Below are 16,444 nucleotides of genomic sequence, written 5' to 3'. Positions count from 1 at the left end.
CCTCACCAGCTTTGTGCCTTCCATTTTGAAAGTGTCTGCTCTAAGCACTAGATGAAGACACTTGACCTGTGGCTCTTAGGCCTGCAAGTTGAAAAAAGTGTCATTGCTGACACTGAGGCAGATCTGTCCTCTAATTCTGAGAAGATGCATATTACTGTTGCTGTTTTTTTGGGAGGTCCACAATCAGCTTTATTCAGAGATTACTCCTGTCTCTGTTCTCAGGGATCATGCCCCTGATGGTGCTCAGGTAATCATATGTGGTGCCAGAAATTGAAACCAGGTCAGTCCATCTGGAGCAACAAGCAAGGCAAGCACTCTACCCACTGTATTGTCTCTCCAGCCCTAAAGACATTCTAAAAGCATGTCGGGAACAGCAAGCACCACCAGCATCCCCAAAATGCTTGTGCTACCCCTCACAAAAACATACATCGTTTCCACCTGTTCCAGACCTTCCTGTTACCTAAATGAAGGTCAGAAAAAAAGCATTTTGTTTTATTTTTGTTTTGAGAGGAAGGGGTATTTGGACCACCCCTGGCAATGCTCGGGAATTACTGCAGGCTTTGCACTCAGGAATTACTCCTGGTAGTGCTTGGAGGACAATATGGAATACCAGAAATTGAACCTGCATGTACCAAGCAAATACTGTACTATCTCTGCATTTCCTTTTTGTAACTCTATGGTTAGTTTTTTAGTCTGTCCTAGTGGAACTCACTCAGGGATTACTGCTGGTTCTATTCTCCAGGATCACTTCTGGTGAGGCCCCAGGGTTCATTGTATGTGGTACCAAGCTTGGGTCAGCCACAAGCAAGGAAAGAGCCCTACTCCTTTCTCTCCAGCTCCCAGAAAAACACTCTTCAGTGCTTGTTCATAGAGGAGCTGATGAAGATCTCAGTTCTCCCACATTAAATTACTTTCTAAACTGGGATTATTAAGAGGCCAGTGGATGAATTTTAGAAAGTCTGTGAACTCCTGACACAATCTGTGAAAGCCAATGTATATATTGCGAACTTCCTAGAGAGAGGATCCAACCTAAAGGGTGTAGGGGAGTTTACCTCCTGAAGATCATAACTCAAACAAGAAATAGAACCCCTGCCCCACACTCCAACCCCTGGTTGTTTTTTCTGTAGGCTTATGATCTGCCAGATTCCCATCCTGCCTACACTCTAGCTTGGAGGATCAAATAGTTTCAAAGGAAAAGCCTTGTCCATCATTTCTCAGCAAACTTGAAAATAGATTCAGTCACTAATTCTCTTCTAGGCTGTCCTCTCCAGCAACTCTGATGATGAAGGCCAGTCTCCTTGAAGGAGGCAACCCCTGCCACTACCAGCTGCTCAGCTCAGGCAGGGTACAGAAGGCAGCTGAAGGGAAGGGCATAGGTCAGACAATCACAGCACTCTTGGCCCAAAGCTCAGAACAACTGAGAAGCTATCTTGATTCTCCTCTCACTTAGTTCCCTCCTCCTTCGAGCCCCACCTTTAGGCAACAGAGAAGCTATGGCAGAGAAGACTCCCCCTTCTTTCTCCTTCCTCTCCCAGCCCCTTTTTCCATTTTTCCGCTCCTCTGTTCTCTGATCTTTCTCCATCTTCTCATACCTGCTACTTCCTCACCAAGTCACCTCTGCCTTCCTTCACTTCATTGTCACTTCATTGAACACTTGAAAATTACTCACCAGTCAATACATTCTAATCTCCAGTTCTCCATCAGGATAAATGTGCATTAAAAAAATAAAACATAAGGGCCAGAGCAATAGAGTGAGACATTTGTCCGATCCCCAGCATCCCACACACTCCTCTGAGCATCACCAAAAGCAATCCCTGAATGCAGAGCCAGGAGTAAGTCCTGGGCATCATTAGGGTTAACCTCCCCCACCAAACAACAGCAACAACAAAACCACCATAAAAAAAAAAAAACATAAATAAAGTGGCCACTGGCATTTGTTGAGGGATACAAAGGACTCCAGCACAACTTCCATGTAGAAACACTGCAAAAATCATCATGATGAGTCTTCAGGGTTCAGGTCAATGAGCCCCTCCCCCAAGGTAAACCCTTGGGAAGTAACCCTTCCACCATGATTATTTTTTAATACAAGTACATTTATTCATCTATAATATGAGAGTGTAAGGATGCTCAATCAGCTCTGGGTCCAAGAGCACTGATAGATATTGTGAGATGAATGGCTCATGTCTAGGACACTATTTTGGGTCAGAAGTACTAAAGATTTACCAAGGCCACATTTGCGGTTCTGTGGTGTTGGAGAACAAGCAGTTCCGGGAATCTTACGAGGGTCCTTGTGAATGCAAGACATGTATCCTGAATTATGCCCCCCACCCAGCCTCCTCATGTAGAATTTTCAAGCTGGGTTCTGAATCCACTGGGAGTTCCAAACAGAAACATTTGATAATCAAATGGACTAGAATTAAACGGTAAATATCAGAGGCATCCTGTAGAAAAACAAGCGTCATTTCATGAACACTTTCCTTCAGTTTTAGATAAGCCCTGTTTTGTATAATTTACAGCATAAATATTTTTCATATTTTAGTATTTCTAAAATCATGATGCCTTTTACAATTGTTGTCAGCAATTGTTGCAGTTGTGACATAATTGTGTGAAAATCTTCTGTTGACACTTCCTGGTAAAAATCCAGAACTTGCCAGCATCAAAGTGACTTATTTGACTGTACATGAAATCACAAAGTTTCTTCTTATGGGTTCATGTACATTGAACATTTTAAAAATTAGCTCACTAAGTAGCATACTTTTAATGATGTCTGGCTACACAATTATTACAAATCTAAAGAAGAGCTATTTTTAATGGGTCTTCAAGCAACTGCCATAAAATCCTCTTGTTGATCTCAATAGCCTCAGTCTAGTCACAGTGTCCTAGTCACAGCATCTAGAATCTCTGTCCCTCACTCTGTGTCCCCTTATGATTAATTTCTTAGAGTTGCATTTTGTCATCCATCAGAGGACGGTGCTGGAGAAGCTTCCCAATTCCACTTTCAGTGGGAATGTACCTGCCATGGCTCCATCTGTGTCTTCTCCATCTTTCTCCCTCCTTAATCTCCTGCAGTCTTTGTATTACAACCCAGAGACAAAATCTTATCAAAATCCACTGTTAAGTAATGTAATATGATCTTAATTATTCCTGCAAAGTATGTAACATTGAAAATATTAAGATCTAATGTGAGAACTACAGAGAAGGCTCCACATGTGTTTTTTAATGCATGACATGTGGACCACTCATTTCTGACTCAGATCCTTTATTCCTGCCACACTGCCATTCCCTTTATCCCTTTCCATCCCATTTCCTGAATTTACATTTTGGTCTCCATTCTAGTATGTGCTCACTCATGCATGGAGTCTGGCCCCATGGCTGGGGAAGTTGTTCCCTGGCCCCAGTCCTTGGCCACCTCTGTTCCAGCAGCCCTGCATAGAATCATTTATTTGCTTGTCAGTGCTCCCATACAGCTCGAAGACTCTTCTAGAAGAAGAACTCTCCTTTATCTTTGGATTCCCAGCCACAGAACAATAAAACATACGCAACAGATGCTTACTAAAAGAGGAAGTAAATATAAGTGCAGCGTAAGGTCAACTTTCACATGAACACAGGAAAACTCACATTCAGTAAGATTTGCAAGCAGAAACCACACCTCAGATTTCTGTGCTCCATGGCATGGCTCCCTGTGACAGGGCACAGCTTCTAAGTTGAACTGCTGCATCACATGTATTACTGCACTTCTCTCCAGTCTTTCAGTTCTCCACCCCATCCCAAGGGCCTGGCTCAAGCCAGGTGGATAGCTCTATCTCTGGCATGAGAGGGGCTGCCCTGGAGAGAGGCTGAGTGAGAGAAGATACTTCATCCTCAAAACACAAGAACAAGATGGATCCCAACCTCCTTCCTATTCTCACTAAGAGCAAGCATGACTTCCAGCAGAGGAAATGGGTTTCGTCATTTCTGTCTTGCCCAAAAGTAAGTAAGGTTTCTCTCTCACTGTGCTATGACATGCAGAGCTGATTTAGAGTAACAGGACAATGCCTGCCATTTGCTACACCCTAGATGTGCCTGGGACATGTAGGTGATGTAATAATCACTTCAATTAACTTGTATTTAATATGTCACCCTATATTAAGTACCTGTAATAATACATACCCCTAAAACCCTATCTCCTTACATACTAGGAAAAAGAAATCAAGGTACATGTCACCACTAGCAACCTCTGACTAATTAAGCACACAAATATCAAGGACCTAGAAATGTAGAACATGCCTTTGTCCAGAGCTGAATTATAGTCATATGAATTAAATGTAACTAATGTCTAATAAGTGCTAATAGGTACATAAAAAGTACACAGGAATGTGGCCAAAAAGCTAGTACAAAGTGCAGGGCATGTAGCCAATATGATTCCCCAAGAGTCTCCAGGAAATAATCCCTGAGCTCAGAGCCAGGAGTGATCATATAGTATGTGGCCAAAAAAATGTACAGGAAGTGAGCAAAAAAAATTGAAAGATGGAACTGTGCTTATGGAGATGAAAATGTTTCCTTAAGCTCCATCCTTTGTTTATTCTTGCTCACCTTACTTGACTTTTTCCAGTGAACACAAAGCAACACACCTAAGTAAAACATGATAAGGCATCTAAACTTTTTTTTGTTTGTATGTTTATTTGGGGCCACACCCATCCCCAGGATTGGAGACCATATGGGATGCTGGCGATTATGTATAAGGCAAAAACCCTACCTTCTATACAATCTCTCTGGCCCAGCATCTAGACTTTTTAATCCAACTCTTCCTTAATTTCTTTTCTTTTCTTTTCTTTTTTTTTTTTGGCCACACTCAGTGACACTCAAGGATTACTCCTGGCTATGTACTCAGAAATCACTCCTGGCTTGGGGGATGCCAGGGATTGAACCCAGGTTTATTCTGGGCCAGCTGCATGCAAGGCAAATGTCCTACTGCTCTGCTATCACTCTGGCCCCATCTTCCTTAATTTCTTCTTCTTTTTTATTGTTTTTTGTTTTTTGGATCATACCCAGCAGTGCTCAGGGGTTACTCCTGGCTCTGGGCTCAGAAATCGCCCCTGGCAATTACAGGGACCATATGGAATGCTGGGATTTGAACCACCATCCTTCTGGGATGTAAGGCAAATGCCCTACCTCCATGCTATCTCTCCAGCTCCATAATTTCTATATAATTCTTTGTTGTCATGATTTATGCATCAACAACAAGAAGTAATTTCTATGAGCTCTATCCCTGGGATAGGTTTTGAGATATGCCTCATTATAATTAATTCTCTATGATTTATTTATTTTTTTTTTAGTTTTTTCGGGCCACACCCATTTGATGCTCAGGGGTTACTCCTGGCTAAGCACTCAGAAATTGCCCCTGGCTTGGGGAGGACCATATAGGATGCCAGGGGATCGAACCACGGTCTCGATCTTTCCTTGGCTAGCGCTTGCAAGACAGACACCTTACCTCTAGCACCAACTCGCTGGCTCCTGATTTATCTATTTTTAATTCACCCTTTAGGTCAAGTTTAATGGTCTGGAAATTTAGAGGCCAATATTTCTACTTATTAAGCAACCCAGGGTACATGAAGGGAATTCAGTAAAACAAAGCTTTCTCTGGTACTGGCCAGAGAAACTAACCCCAATAAGTTATCTATTGCATCCCAAACGTATAATGTGAGACTCTTCTCTCCCTCTCACTCACCTGGCATAGCCTGAATCCCTCTTCTCTGAAGCATACCTCACCAGCTGTGTGGCCCAGCACAAAGCATTGAGTCCTGAAGCAATATTTCTGAATACCTTACAGCAAAGGCAGGAGCAGCTCACATTTGCTGCATGCGATCGTTAGCAACCTGATTGCATTTCCAGGGCTGCCTCAGTGTTAATAGATGATGGCATAGCAAGCCATCTGCCACAGAGCTGGCCCCAGTCTACCTCCACAGTGGCCAACTGCAAAGGTTTCCTCTGAGTGTGAAAAGACTTGGGACAATTCTGTTTCTTGTCATTCATTCTTTAGTTTTATTCTTTGTTTTTTTATTTTCAACAGTATACCTTTTCAAACTCTTGGACCCCATATTTGTATAATCTACAATCTCATGAAAATATATTTAATCCTAGATGTTAACTTTTTTAAAGTTCAACACTAATCTTTTGATGAAAATTGGTTACAAAAAAAGAATAAATTACATATTTCCTGTGAAAATGGGATGGAATTGCATATTATTTGAAAAATTTTGCTTTTTTTTTTCTTACAAGAAAAAAGTCTTCAATGCAACCAAGTGTTTTAAAGCTTTTATTTTTTAACATTAGGCAAGGAATACAATGAAGTCACCTTCCCTGTGTGACAGCTCAGTGAATGCAACTGCATCTGCTGTCAGGTTGTCTCATTATGTTTATTTATTTGCAGACCAAGGTTGGAGCTTGTGAGGGAGAAAATTATCTGTGACTTGTCAAACGAAAGCAACTTAGCAAATGTCCCCCTTTCCCATCATTCATTTCTAAAAAAAAAAAATCTGTATAATAATTGACACTCCCCTTAACAAGTCCCTTCTGGATGTCATGCTTTAATTTCTCTGTACTCATAGGAAGACCATTCACACTGCATCCAGGTAAAGTGTGAGTCTTTGCTTTCCGTTATTTATTTTCCTCCCAAGGCCCTACAGAGAGTCAGACTAAATGAATTACTTGAATGTTTGATAGTCAAAAAAAATTTTGCCTTAATTTTTGCAAAACTACATTTTTGTAATGAATTCTAATGCAAGACACAGATACCTTTTTTCTTGCCTTCAAGTTAATCTCAAGTAGCACCCTGACATTAGTCTCAATGTCTATCAGCTCCCAGTGGAAAGTTAACAAATCTGTATCTCCTCTCTCCCAGGTACACTCCACACATATAGTATAGTACTTGGGGAGGGGCTCTAAATCAACTGGGTTTCACCCATCCCACTGATTTCCCAGACTCAGATATGCCTGACATTTCTAATAACACATCTAGCAACATCATAATTTATTTGCCTCAAATGCTTTGCACCTATCAATTTATGGCATTGAAGGGTCTCAACTTCACCCCAGCTGATTTTTCTTGGAATTCAAATACCATTGAAGTTGTATGGAATCCCTATAAAAACTGCTTTCCATCCAAACTACAGGATACAGAACCACCCAGTTCTCCCCTGTTCTCTCCTCTTGGATGCCTGGGTGTGGGCACACCTCTTTGGGGCTTTAGAACTCCCCCAAACCCTCTTCAATGCCCCTCTCCTGGAGTTGGCTGCATGTTCTCTGCACTTTCTGAGACAGATTTTTCACTTTTCTAAAGGATGCCTTTTCAGAACTAATAAAACTTTCATACTTGTCTGCTTAATCACGCCAGCTTTACTGTCCCCTTTTTACTTTTTTGTTTTTGGCTCAGAGGTATATGAACCATCTGTGCCTCTAAAACAGTTTGCTTAAATAGCCTCCAGGCAGATTTTATGGTTTTTAAGTTCTTTACTTTAACCTTCAGCCTGCTGTTAGCCATTTTCATCACAGTTTTAAAATCAGCCTCTTTTGGAAACAACTGCCACTATAGGCAGTTTCAGAAGTGACTGGAAGTGGGAGGGAGCCAAGAACCTGTACGTGGCCCTTGACCATGGCCATGTGCACCTGGCAGAAAAGGGAAGCTGGCCAGCATGCTCTCCCTTGTGCAGATCCTGCAGAACCCACACACCCTATTACACTCAGAACAGTTTTCCAAAGAGGTCACTGCCATCCTGAGAGTACTAGAACAATCTAGAGGGACTGGTTGTAGCCTCTGGTGCAATTGATTGTGGGTCAGTTCTTTGCTCAAAAAGGTAGATCTTGGGGCCAGAGAGATAGCATGGAAGTAAGGCATTTGCCTTGTATGCAGAAGGACAGTGGTTCAAATCCTGGCATCCCATATGGTCCCCTGAACCTGTCAAGGAGTGATTTCTAAGCATAGAGCCAGGAGTAACCCCTGAGCGCTACTGGGTGTGACCCCCCCCCCCCATAAAAAAAAGGTAGTTCTTCAGGGTGCACCAAGTGATTTATTTTCTGAAAACAGAGGCCGGGGTGTAGACCCCACAAGTTTGGACATCTCAGATTTAGAATATCCATGTCCATATCTGTGCAGGCCCAGGAAGAAAAAATCTGTCCATTATTCATCTCTACATTTCTACAATGAATACTTCCTGATCCCCAGACATTAAGTGAAGTACTAGTCTGAAGCAAAGAACATGGGGGTGGGGAAGCTCCCTGAGAAATGCCCTCTTAGCAGACTTGCTGCTGTTTCCACTTGATAGCAGCTGTCTAAAGTGGGGACCTGAGTGTTTTGTCTCTACCTTGAAATTTACTTCCCAACTTCCTGTATGCCTTTGCTTTCATGTTAACATTAATTACTCTATAGTCTTCTCTATAACAAAACCATGTTTTCCCACATTGGGGAAGAGGAGTGTGTGAAAGGGGGAACAATCTGCCTTGTCTGTGGCTCTTTCCATCAAAAAGTGATGTTCCACTTCCAATAATCAACCACATTCATCAACAGTCACTTCACTATTTATTCTCTCACAGCTTGTTCTACCTGATCTCTCTGTTGTCACTCCTGCTTTTCTAATATAACTGATAAATAACACTCCTTAGACTTTTTATTCTTTTATTGCCATTATTTCTTTTGAGTAGTGCTCAGGGAATGTGTGGAGGCACTCTTGAGGGTTCAGTGCAAGGGCCTGAAGGTGTGGTACATCCAGAGTCACACACAGATATACTTGGGAGACCATGTGATACAGAGAACTGGCACATATAAGAAGAACTTTAACCCTGTGCTCTCGCACCAACCCAGCAGGCAAATTCTTAGTAAGTAACAATGGCCTCGTCCCATCCATCTAGCCCCACACACCTGCCTCCCCAAGTCCAGTATGGTCCTTAGCCAACTCTCCCCGACACTCACTTTGTTGAGACTACTCTGGCTATCTGCTCCGCACCATTGTTCCTCTTCATAAATGAGCACATCCAAGAGCCAACCACAATCTTTTGCTTAATTGTGTGCAATCTCATGTTCTACAGAGTTCAAAAAGAATAGAAAGAGTCAGCACTTTGGTCCTGCTACCAACGCCAGCACTCTAATAATCAGTTTTGTCAAGCAGCTGGTCTGGGTTATGAGGTGGTTCATCTAAGGCCCGATGGTGAACATTAAACACAGTAAAAACATTTTTAACCCACATATAAATTTCTTCTATGAGATAAGAACAGGACTACATGATACATATATTCTGTGAAAAGTTCAAGCTCCTGAAATAATTTCTTTTCTCCAAGTGGACATTTGCTGGCACTAATCACTGCCATCATTGACTCTTCCCTTTTTTTCTTTCTTTTTTTTTTTTTTTTTTTTGTCGTTTTTGGGTCAAACCCGGCAGTGCTCAGGGGTTATTTCTGGCTCCAGGCTCAGAAATTGCTCCTGGCAGGCACAGGGGACCATATGGGGTGCCGGGATTCGAACCGATGACCTCCTGCATGAAAGGCAAATGCCTTACTTCCATGCTATCTCCCTTTTTTTCAAATTTCCATTTTGTAAATTACTCTTCTGCCATGAAACCTCACGTGGGCTTTTGGAGGAGACTGAGTCAAACTCTCACATCAAAGGGATATTAATCAGAACATCCACTGCCTGTATCATAGTCTCCAGATCATGTATGACCCATTGACTACATGAACCAAAGTGTGAATTTCAGGCTTTTTTGCTGAAATGTTAGGACACAGGCACTGTGCCTTCTTCCATTGAATGAACAAGGAAGCAACAACTCTGATGGTGATAAGCAGCCATCCCAGGGAGCTTACCTTGGAGCAGGGCCCATATTCTGTGAGAAGAATATGGCGATGGGAAGAAATAGGACTAGGATTAAATCCCTGTGCTGCAGATCAACCACCTACATTTAGAACTTTACTGTTCCACCATACAAAGTTGCTTTCTATTGTTCAAACTGGTCTGAGTTAAGGTTTCTATTACTTGCATTAGAAATTCTGATATAAGTACTAAATCATCGCCAATTAATTCTACTTATAGAATAAAAATGACCTTTAAAATTAATTCCTCTATCCATGGATGTTCCCTCCATAGTTACCATCTCCTTTTTACCATGCTACTTCTAGAAGGTACTTCTAGGGCAGCGCTGAGAAAGCCAGTACATGCCTATATTCTCCTAGCCTATGATGTGAGTTCTGTGAGAAGCTAGCTAGGTTCTAGAGGTCTACACTCCTCATGGGTTTGGGCACAAGTCCCCTTCACTACATGGAAAGAAAACTGCTGCATTAAAACATCTAATCAACCATAGACATCCTTGGTTCACTTTCTCCTATACTCTGCCTGCCTCTCATATTTTTAAAAATTTTTTTGAAAAACTAAATTAGTTCAACACACTTTTGCTACCAGGAGACATTTCATAATGACGAATGAATAATTCAGTGAATCTGATATTTTTAGTTTTCTATTGCCAGACACACCCAACTTTAATGGCAATGATGTTGCCTTTCTTACTGTCCAAATCCAGGATCTTAAAATGTATTACTTCCCTGATATAGTTCCAATCAACAATGAAAACCAGATCACACCATGTGCCCTATTGGATACCGCTCAGTAGCTGCTGTAACGTTGAGAATGAAATTCAAATCATTGCCTCTCCAGCCTACACAATTAGGCCTCTAACCATTACCTTGAACATTCGGCAAAGTAGGCTGAGCTTCCAGGTATGATTCAGTAATGCCACTGTTGCACTTGTCTTTGAACCTCTACTCTTCACTCACTTCTTCTGCTCCTCTGCTACAAACTCTCATCTGCTTGGTTCCACCACCTCAGTTTGTTCCTTCCACATGTCTCCTCCTCAGAGAGCTTGAGTCGGATAAAAGACAGTCCTACTATATCATCATCCAGCCATTCCCTTTCCTGCTTTTATTCATAGCATGTACCACTACCTGAAACTATGCTACATACATGCATATCTGTACGTATTATATTATCTACTCCCTTAGAGAACAGAATTTAAGGCCCTTTAAGGCAGGAACATTGCTATTTTCATTTTAGATTTTGTGTGTCTTGTGATGCAGAAGAGCAAACCTAGGGGCTCACATGGCAAATGCAAGGCAAATGTTTTACTACTGAGCCACATCCTCAGTCCTAAGAGAAAGATGATACTTTGGTCTTATTCAATAATCTATCCACCAAAATTACAGCTATGCCTATAATGTCATAGGAAAAAAACATAACGTTTTACAAGAATTTTAGTTTTTTAAAAAATAAATAAATAAGACCTTATTTAACTCGACTAAAAACAGAGTCAGAAAGATAGCACAGGATATAAGAAATATATATATTCTGGTCCAATTCCCAGCTCCACTTATGCCCGCATACCACACACACACACACACACACACACACACACACACACACACACACACACACACACACACAGAGAGAGAGATTACTCCTGGCTCTGTGTTCAGGAATCACTCTTATTGGAGCTAAAGGGACCATGTGGAATGCCAGGGATCAAATGTGGATCTATTTCATGAAAGGCAAGTGCCCTACTCATTGTACTTATTGCTTCAGCCCTGTTAGTCTGGCTTAGACTTTCCTACTTTCTACCTTTGTATTGCTAAATTTTTTGACACTAACAAACTGAACTTACAAAAGTGTCAGGAACTCTCATAATGAGTTGAGTGGTATCACAGCACTATACACCATATTTTTAACAATTTGAAAGCATACTAGATTCCAAAATAACATCATTGTTAGATTCATCTAAACATTGCCACTTTATGATAGGATGTTTGGTAAATGTCTATGAAGCAGATTAGAAGTGGTCATCATACCTCAAAATTTCTATGACCCATTAAATTTTCAAAATATATTTATTGGGGTAGGATACAGCTATCTTAACACTAATTATCTCATCAAGAAAGTGAAATGATGAGAAAGCTTAAATTTATGATTTTTAATACTTTCTACTATCTCTTTGAGGAGCAAATAATCACTTTAAGTCAAGGCACTTGCTTTATCCATATCAAAAGTATTAAATACTTTAAATACATTTCAACATATTTATGAAGGAATTTTCTGACATGTCTCCATAATTCTCTCATAAATCAGTATAATGCTTCCAAAGCACATTTGGAAGTAAAAAATTCATATCCACTAACTATATTTTTCCTCTATTAGATGATGAATTAAGAAGTACATTAATGTCTAAATTTATAATAGGAGTGGTTAACCCTTACTCATGGCAAACTAATGAGCAATATTTTAATATGGAAATATTAATCAGAGCTCTCCAACCCTATGCAATTTGACATTTTGAGGACTTAATCATGCATGGATTTTATTCCCCTATTTATTTTACATCACAGGAATGCTTTATAAAGATGCTACATCTCAGAATAAATATAAATGTTAGGTGCAGACTTGTTCCTTTTTTTCTTAAAAGGCTAGTTTAAATAATAATACATAGCTTAAAAAATATCTTCTCAAAAGAAGCAATACTCTGTCACTCAGTTTAAGCACTGAGAAAACATCAATACAGAAGTAGGCAGCTTAGAGACTGACTCTCACTAGAAACACAACGCAGTTTCTCTGAGGTTGTGATTACTGGACATTGGCTTCTATCCCTGGCCATTGATTATCTCTATCTTTGTTAAGGACTACAGGAGTCTCATTTAACTAGAGTGCTCAGTAAATTGCAGTGGAGTTCAAGCATCTTTTATGGATTCATTAAACTATTTATCTGCCTTCTAGTGCTTGTCGTTGTTTCCAGCTCTGGCCCACAGCCTATGTTTACAGAGAATGCAACAGACTGACGTTTGTAGCCTCCTAAGGTAGTCTGTCAGTCGACATTAGATCCCACTGTGTGCACGGCCACTGCAAGAGTGGATTATAACACATGAATTTCCCATTCTTCGTCAGAATTGCTGGTGCAGAAATTAAATAACCATCTGTAGCAAGCTTTTTATTCCATGCTAATCTCTGATAAGATGAGCAAAAAGCAAAGAGCCCAAAGGAACAAAGAACTGCACACAGCCTGCCCTGTTCATACTTTTGCTTATGTATACAAAAGCTATGTGGGGTACTGAGTTGGGAGAAAAATAAAAATAACCACAGAATGCATCTAGTTTGCATCTCGGGCATACGGCCCTCTGGAATATACTAGGTTTTGTGAACAGACATGGCAAAAGTGTATGAGCAAAATTCTGGATTCACACTACTACTTAAAATAAGTTAAGGCCACCTGGCCTTTCTTCTACAGGCAGTTATTTATAAAGTTAACGTTTGTTTTGTTTTGGGGCCACACCAGGCAGTGCTTAGGACTTACCTCTGACTCTGCCTCCAAGTAAGTCGCACAAGCATCTTACCCATTCTACTATCATTCCATTCCATTTGTTCCATTTTGAACAAAGCTTCTGACTTAATAGCAGAACTTATCATTCCAGAGAATGATAGTTTGCATAGTGTGTGTATCAAATATACTTAGAAACATCTCCCTCTTGGGGTATTTATGAATGTCTCATGACACCATCCTTTTGAAGTCAGGCACAAAGAGTAACTTCTAAGCTGGATGTAAACAATAATGGGAGTAGCACATCAGGATAATTCAGTAGCTACTTCTTTAAATGCTCCTCCTTCAAATAAAACTGAACACTGGAAGCTGCAAGGTAGGATACTTGACCAACCCAAGTGACTAGATCGATATGAAGAATGAATGTCCCAAATAACAAGAATTCTTCCTGATCATTTGTTTCCATGACCTGCCCAGCCCAAATAGACAACCGGACTATGAACTCAAAGCAAGCCCATTCATCAAGGCTGCAGCCACCAGAACACAATGTGGCTGATGCAATCGGACACTGTAGTTAATGTTAAAAGGGAGCGTGCCTTTGAGATGGATTGGATAATTACCAGCTGTTCAGATGAGAAAAACTTTGAAGGCTATTGAAGCCTATAGCATTAGCTATCACCAGAAGGATGGCCAGAAAGTGACTGTGTCTGAAAATTAATGTTCACACATACATGATATTGGCCTGTATATTGATCCCCAGTGCACAGCATTCAGTGGAGAAGATCTGTGAAAAATGCCCCCTTTCCTATTCATTGAAAAAACACTAAACAAAGAGAGGGGCTTAAGCTACTTGGACTTTTGATCATCTCTTCATACTTGATCTAAAGTATCTAATATTGACCAGCAATTGAAATCTTATAAAGTAATAAGTAAAAATTATTCATTTCTCCACAACTTCCAAGATTGGAACCTACTAAAAATTACTCAAGGAGCTGGATAGTACAGGGGTAAGGTGCTTACCTTGCACACAATCCCCCAAGTTCAATCCCCAGATGCCATATTGTCCTCTGAGTACCACTGAATGCAGAGCAAGGAGGGAGTCTGGAGCATTATTGAATGTGGCCCCACAACAAACAAACAAAAAAACCCAGGAAAAATATTATTCAAGGGGCCAGATAGATAGTACAGGGGTTAAAGTGCTTGCCTTGCATGTCAGCTGACTCATATGATACCACATGTGGTCTCCAATCACTACCAGGAGTGACCCTTGAACACAGAGCCAGAAGCAAACCCTGAGCACAGCCAGGGATAGCCCCCAAACCAAATAAATATATACATATTATACAGATCTGTTTGTACTCTTTAGACAACTATTTCTCAAATAGTGTTCAGTATTCTGGAAAACATGAACCTCACAAATATGTCCTCAAAACTTCTGATAGGGGGACAGTAGTGATATAACAGACAGCAGGTAAAGTACTTGCCTTGCCTGTGACAGACTTGGGTTCGGTTCAATCCCTAGCATTCCATATGGTCCCTCATGCCCCACTAAGATTAAGGGGTGATTCCTGATTTAGAGCCAGGAGTAACCCTTGAGCACCAAAAACAAAAACAAACAAAACAAAAACAAAAAACAAAACTTCTGATATTTCAAGAACCTATGCAACACTTTCCAACTGCCCAGAACTGCTCTAACTCCAACCCATATGCTGCAGAGGGCCAATACCTTCCCACCCCTGTTCTTACCTTATTCACATGCTTTGGTCTGCCACTGCTTATCAAGACTTCATTTTGTTTTTCAAAATATCAAGGAACATAAAAACAATGGCATTTGCTATGGCCGGAGTCATAGCACAGCGGTAGAGTGTTTGCCTTGCACTCAGTCTACCTGGGACAGACCCGGTTTGATTCCTGGCAACCCATATGGTTTCCCAAGCTTGCCAGGAGCGATTTCTGAGCACAGAGCCAGGAGTAACCCACATGCTGCCAAGTGTGGCCCCAAAACCAAAACAACAACAACAACAATGGCATTTGTTATTTTCCCCCCTAAAAATTCCTGATATTCCTGTGTGTCACCCAAAGAAACCTCAGTCAGCAGATGGATAATGGAAAAAGGTCCACATACAGGCTGCCTTAGGTACACAAAACAGTTCTAACAGATATTGCAGAACTTAAGCAGTAAGTCCCAAGCCAGGGCCAGGAATCATCATAACCCACATATTCATTGGCAAAAAACAATGCGAGTCCACAGGAAGCACTCTGGAGCTCCCTGGGCTTACTTACTTGTCCATCAAGAATATTTGCAAGCACTTAACAAAAGCAAATCTGCAATCTGAGCTTCAAACAGTCAGGGAACATTAATTACAAGTAATTTATTAATCTCCTTTCCCAAACCTCCATAAATGATAGCTGTTTACAAATTAAATCTTGCAAGTATTTAAGGAATAAAACAGACAGGTTAATCAGTAGATTAACAGGGCAACTGCTAGGCATTTCTTCTTCAATATTAGGTTCTATAATTAAGTCTGAAACTGAAATATTTTTAGGAAATAGTTAAGTTTAATAAAAAAAATTAACCATCTAAATAAAAAATAAATCCAAATAACATGCTATATACTAATTATCAATGGGTTTTTCCAAAAGAGATCTCATATAAGAAGAGACTACTATTTACCTAGGAATATAGTATGAAATTAAAAGAAATACTTTATGCTTTCTCTTTGTTGAATATTTGTTATTATCATCTGCTGTGAGATGATAATATCAGGATACCTAATAACATCATCAGCAAATGTTTATTTTGTCTATATAGTCTTTTTATTTTTAATTTATTCTTTTTTTTCTTTTTTGGTTTTTGGGTCACACCCAGCTTTGCTCAGGGGTTACTCCTGGCTCTGTGCTCAGAAATCTCCTCTAGCAGGCACGGGGGAACCATATGGGATGCTGGGATTCGAACCACCATCCTTCTGCATGGAAGGTAAACGTCCTACCTCTATGCTATCTCTCTGGCCCCAATTTATTTTTAACCTTACTATTATCCAAATAATTCCTTCTCATTCTGGACCACTGGGAAACAGCAGCATTATGCTACTGAAATATAATACCATCTCAGATTATGAAAAAGCTAG

At 40.5% G+C, this 16,444-nt stretch overlaps 1 protein-coding gene across 1 annotated transcript in view; it reads right to left on the bottom strand.

Annotated features, from left to right (window-relative positions):
- The window catches only part of SOBP (sine oculis binding protein homolog), a 162,942-nt gene that overhangs the window by 90,705 nt on the left and 55,793 nt on the right, over positions 1–16,444 (bottom strand). The window lies entirely within an intron of this gene.

Source organism: Suncus etruscus, chromosome 4 (genome assembly GCF_024139225.1).
Source record: "Suncus etruscus isolate mSunEtr1 chromosome 4, mSunEtr1.pri.cur, whole genome shotgun sequence".
Lineage (NCBI taxonomy): Eukaryota > Metazoa > Chordata > Mammalia > Eulipotyphla > Soricidae > Suncus > Suncus etruscus.
Note: the sequence above shows the minus strand (reverse complement) of the source record. Positions and strands in the feature narration are given on the sequence as shown.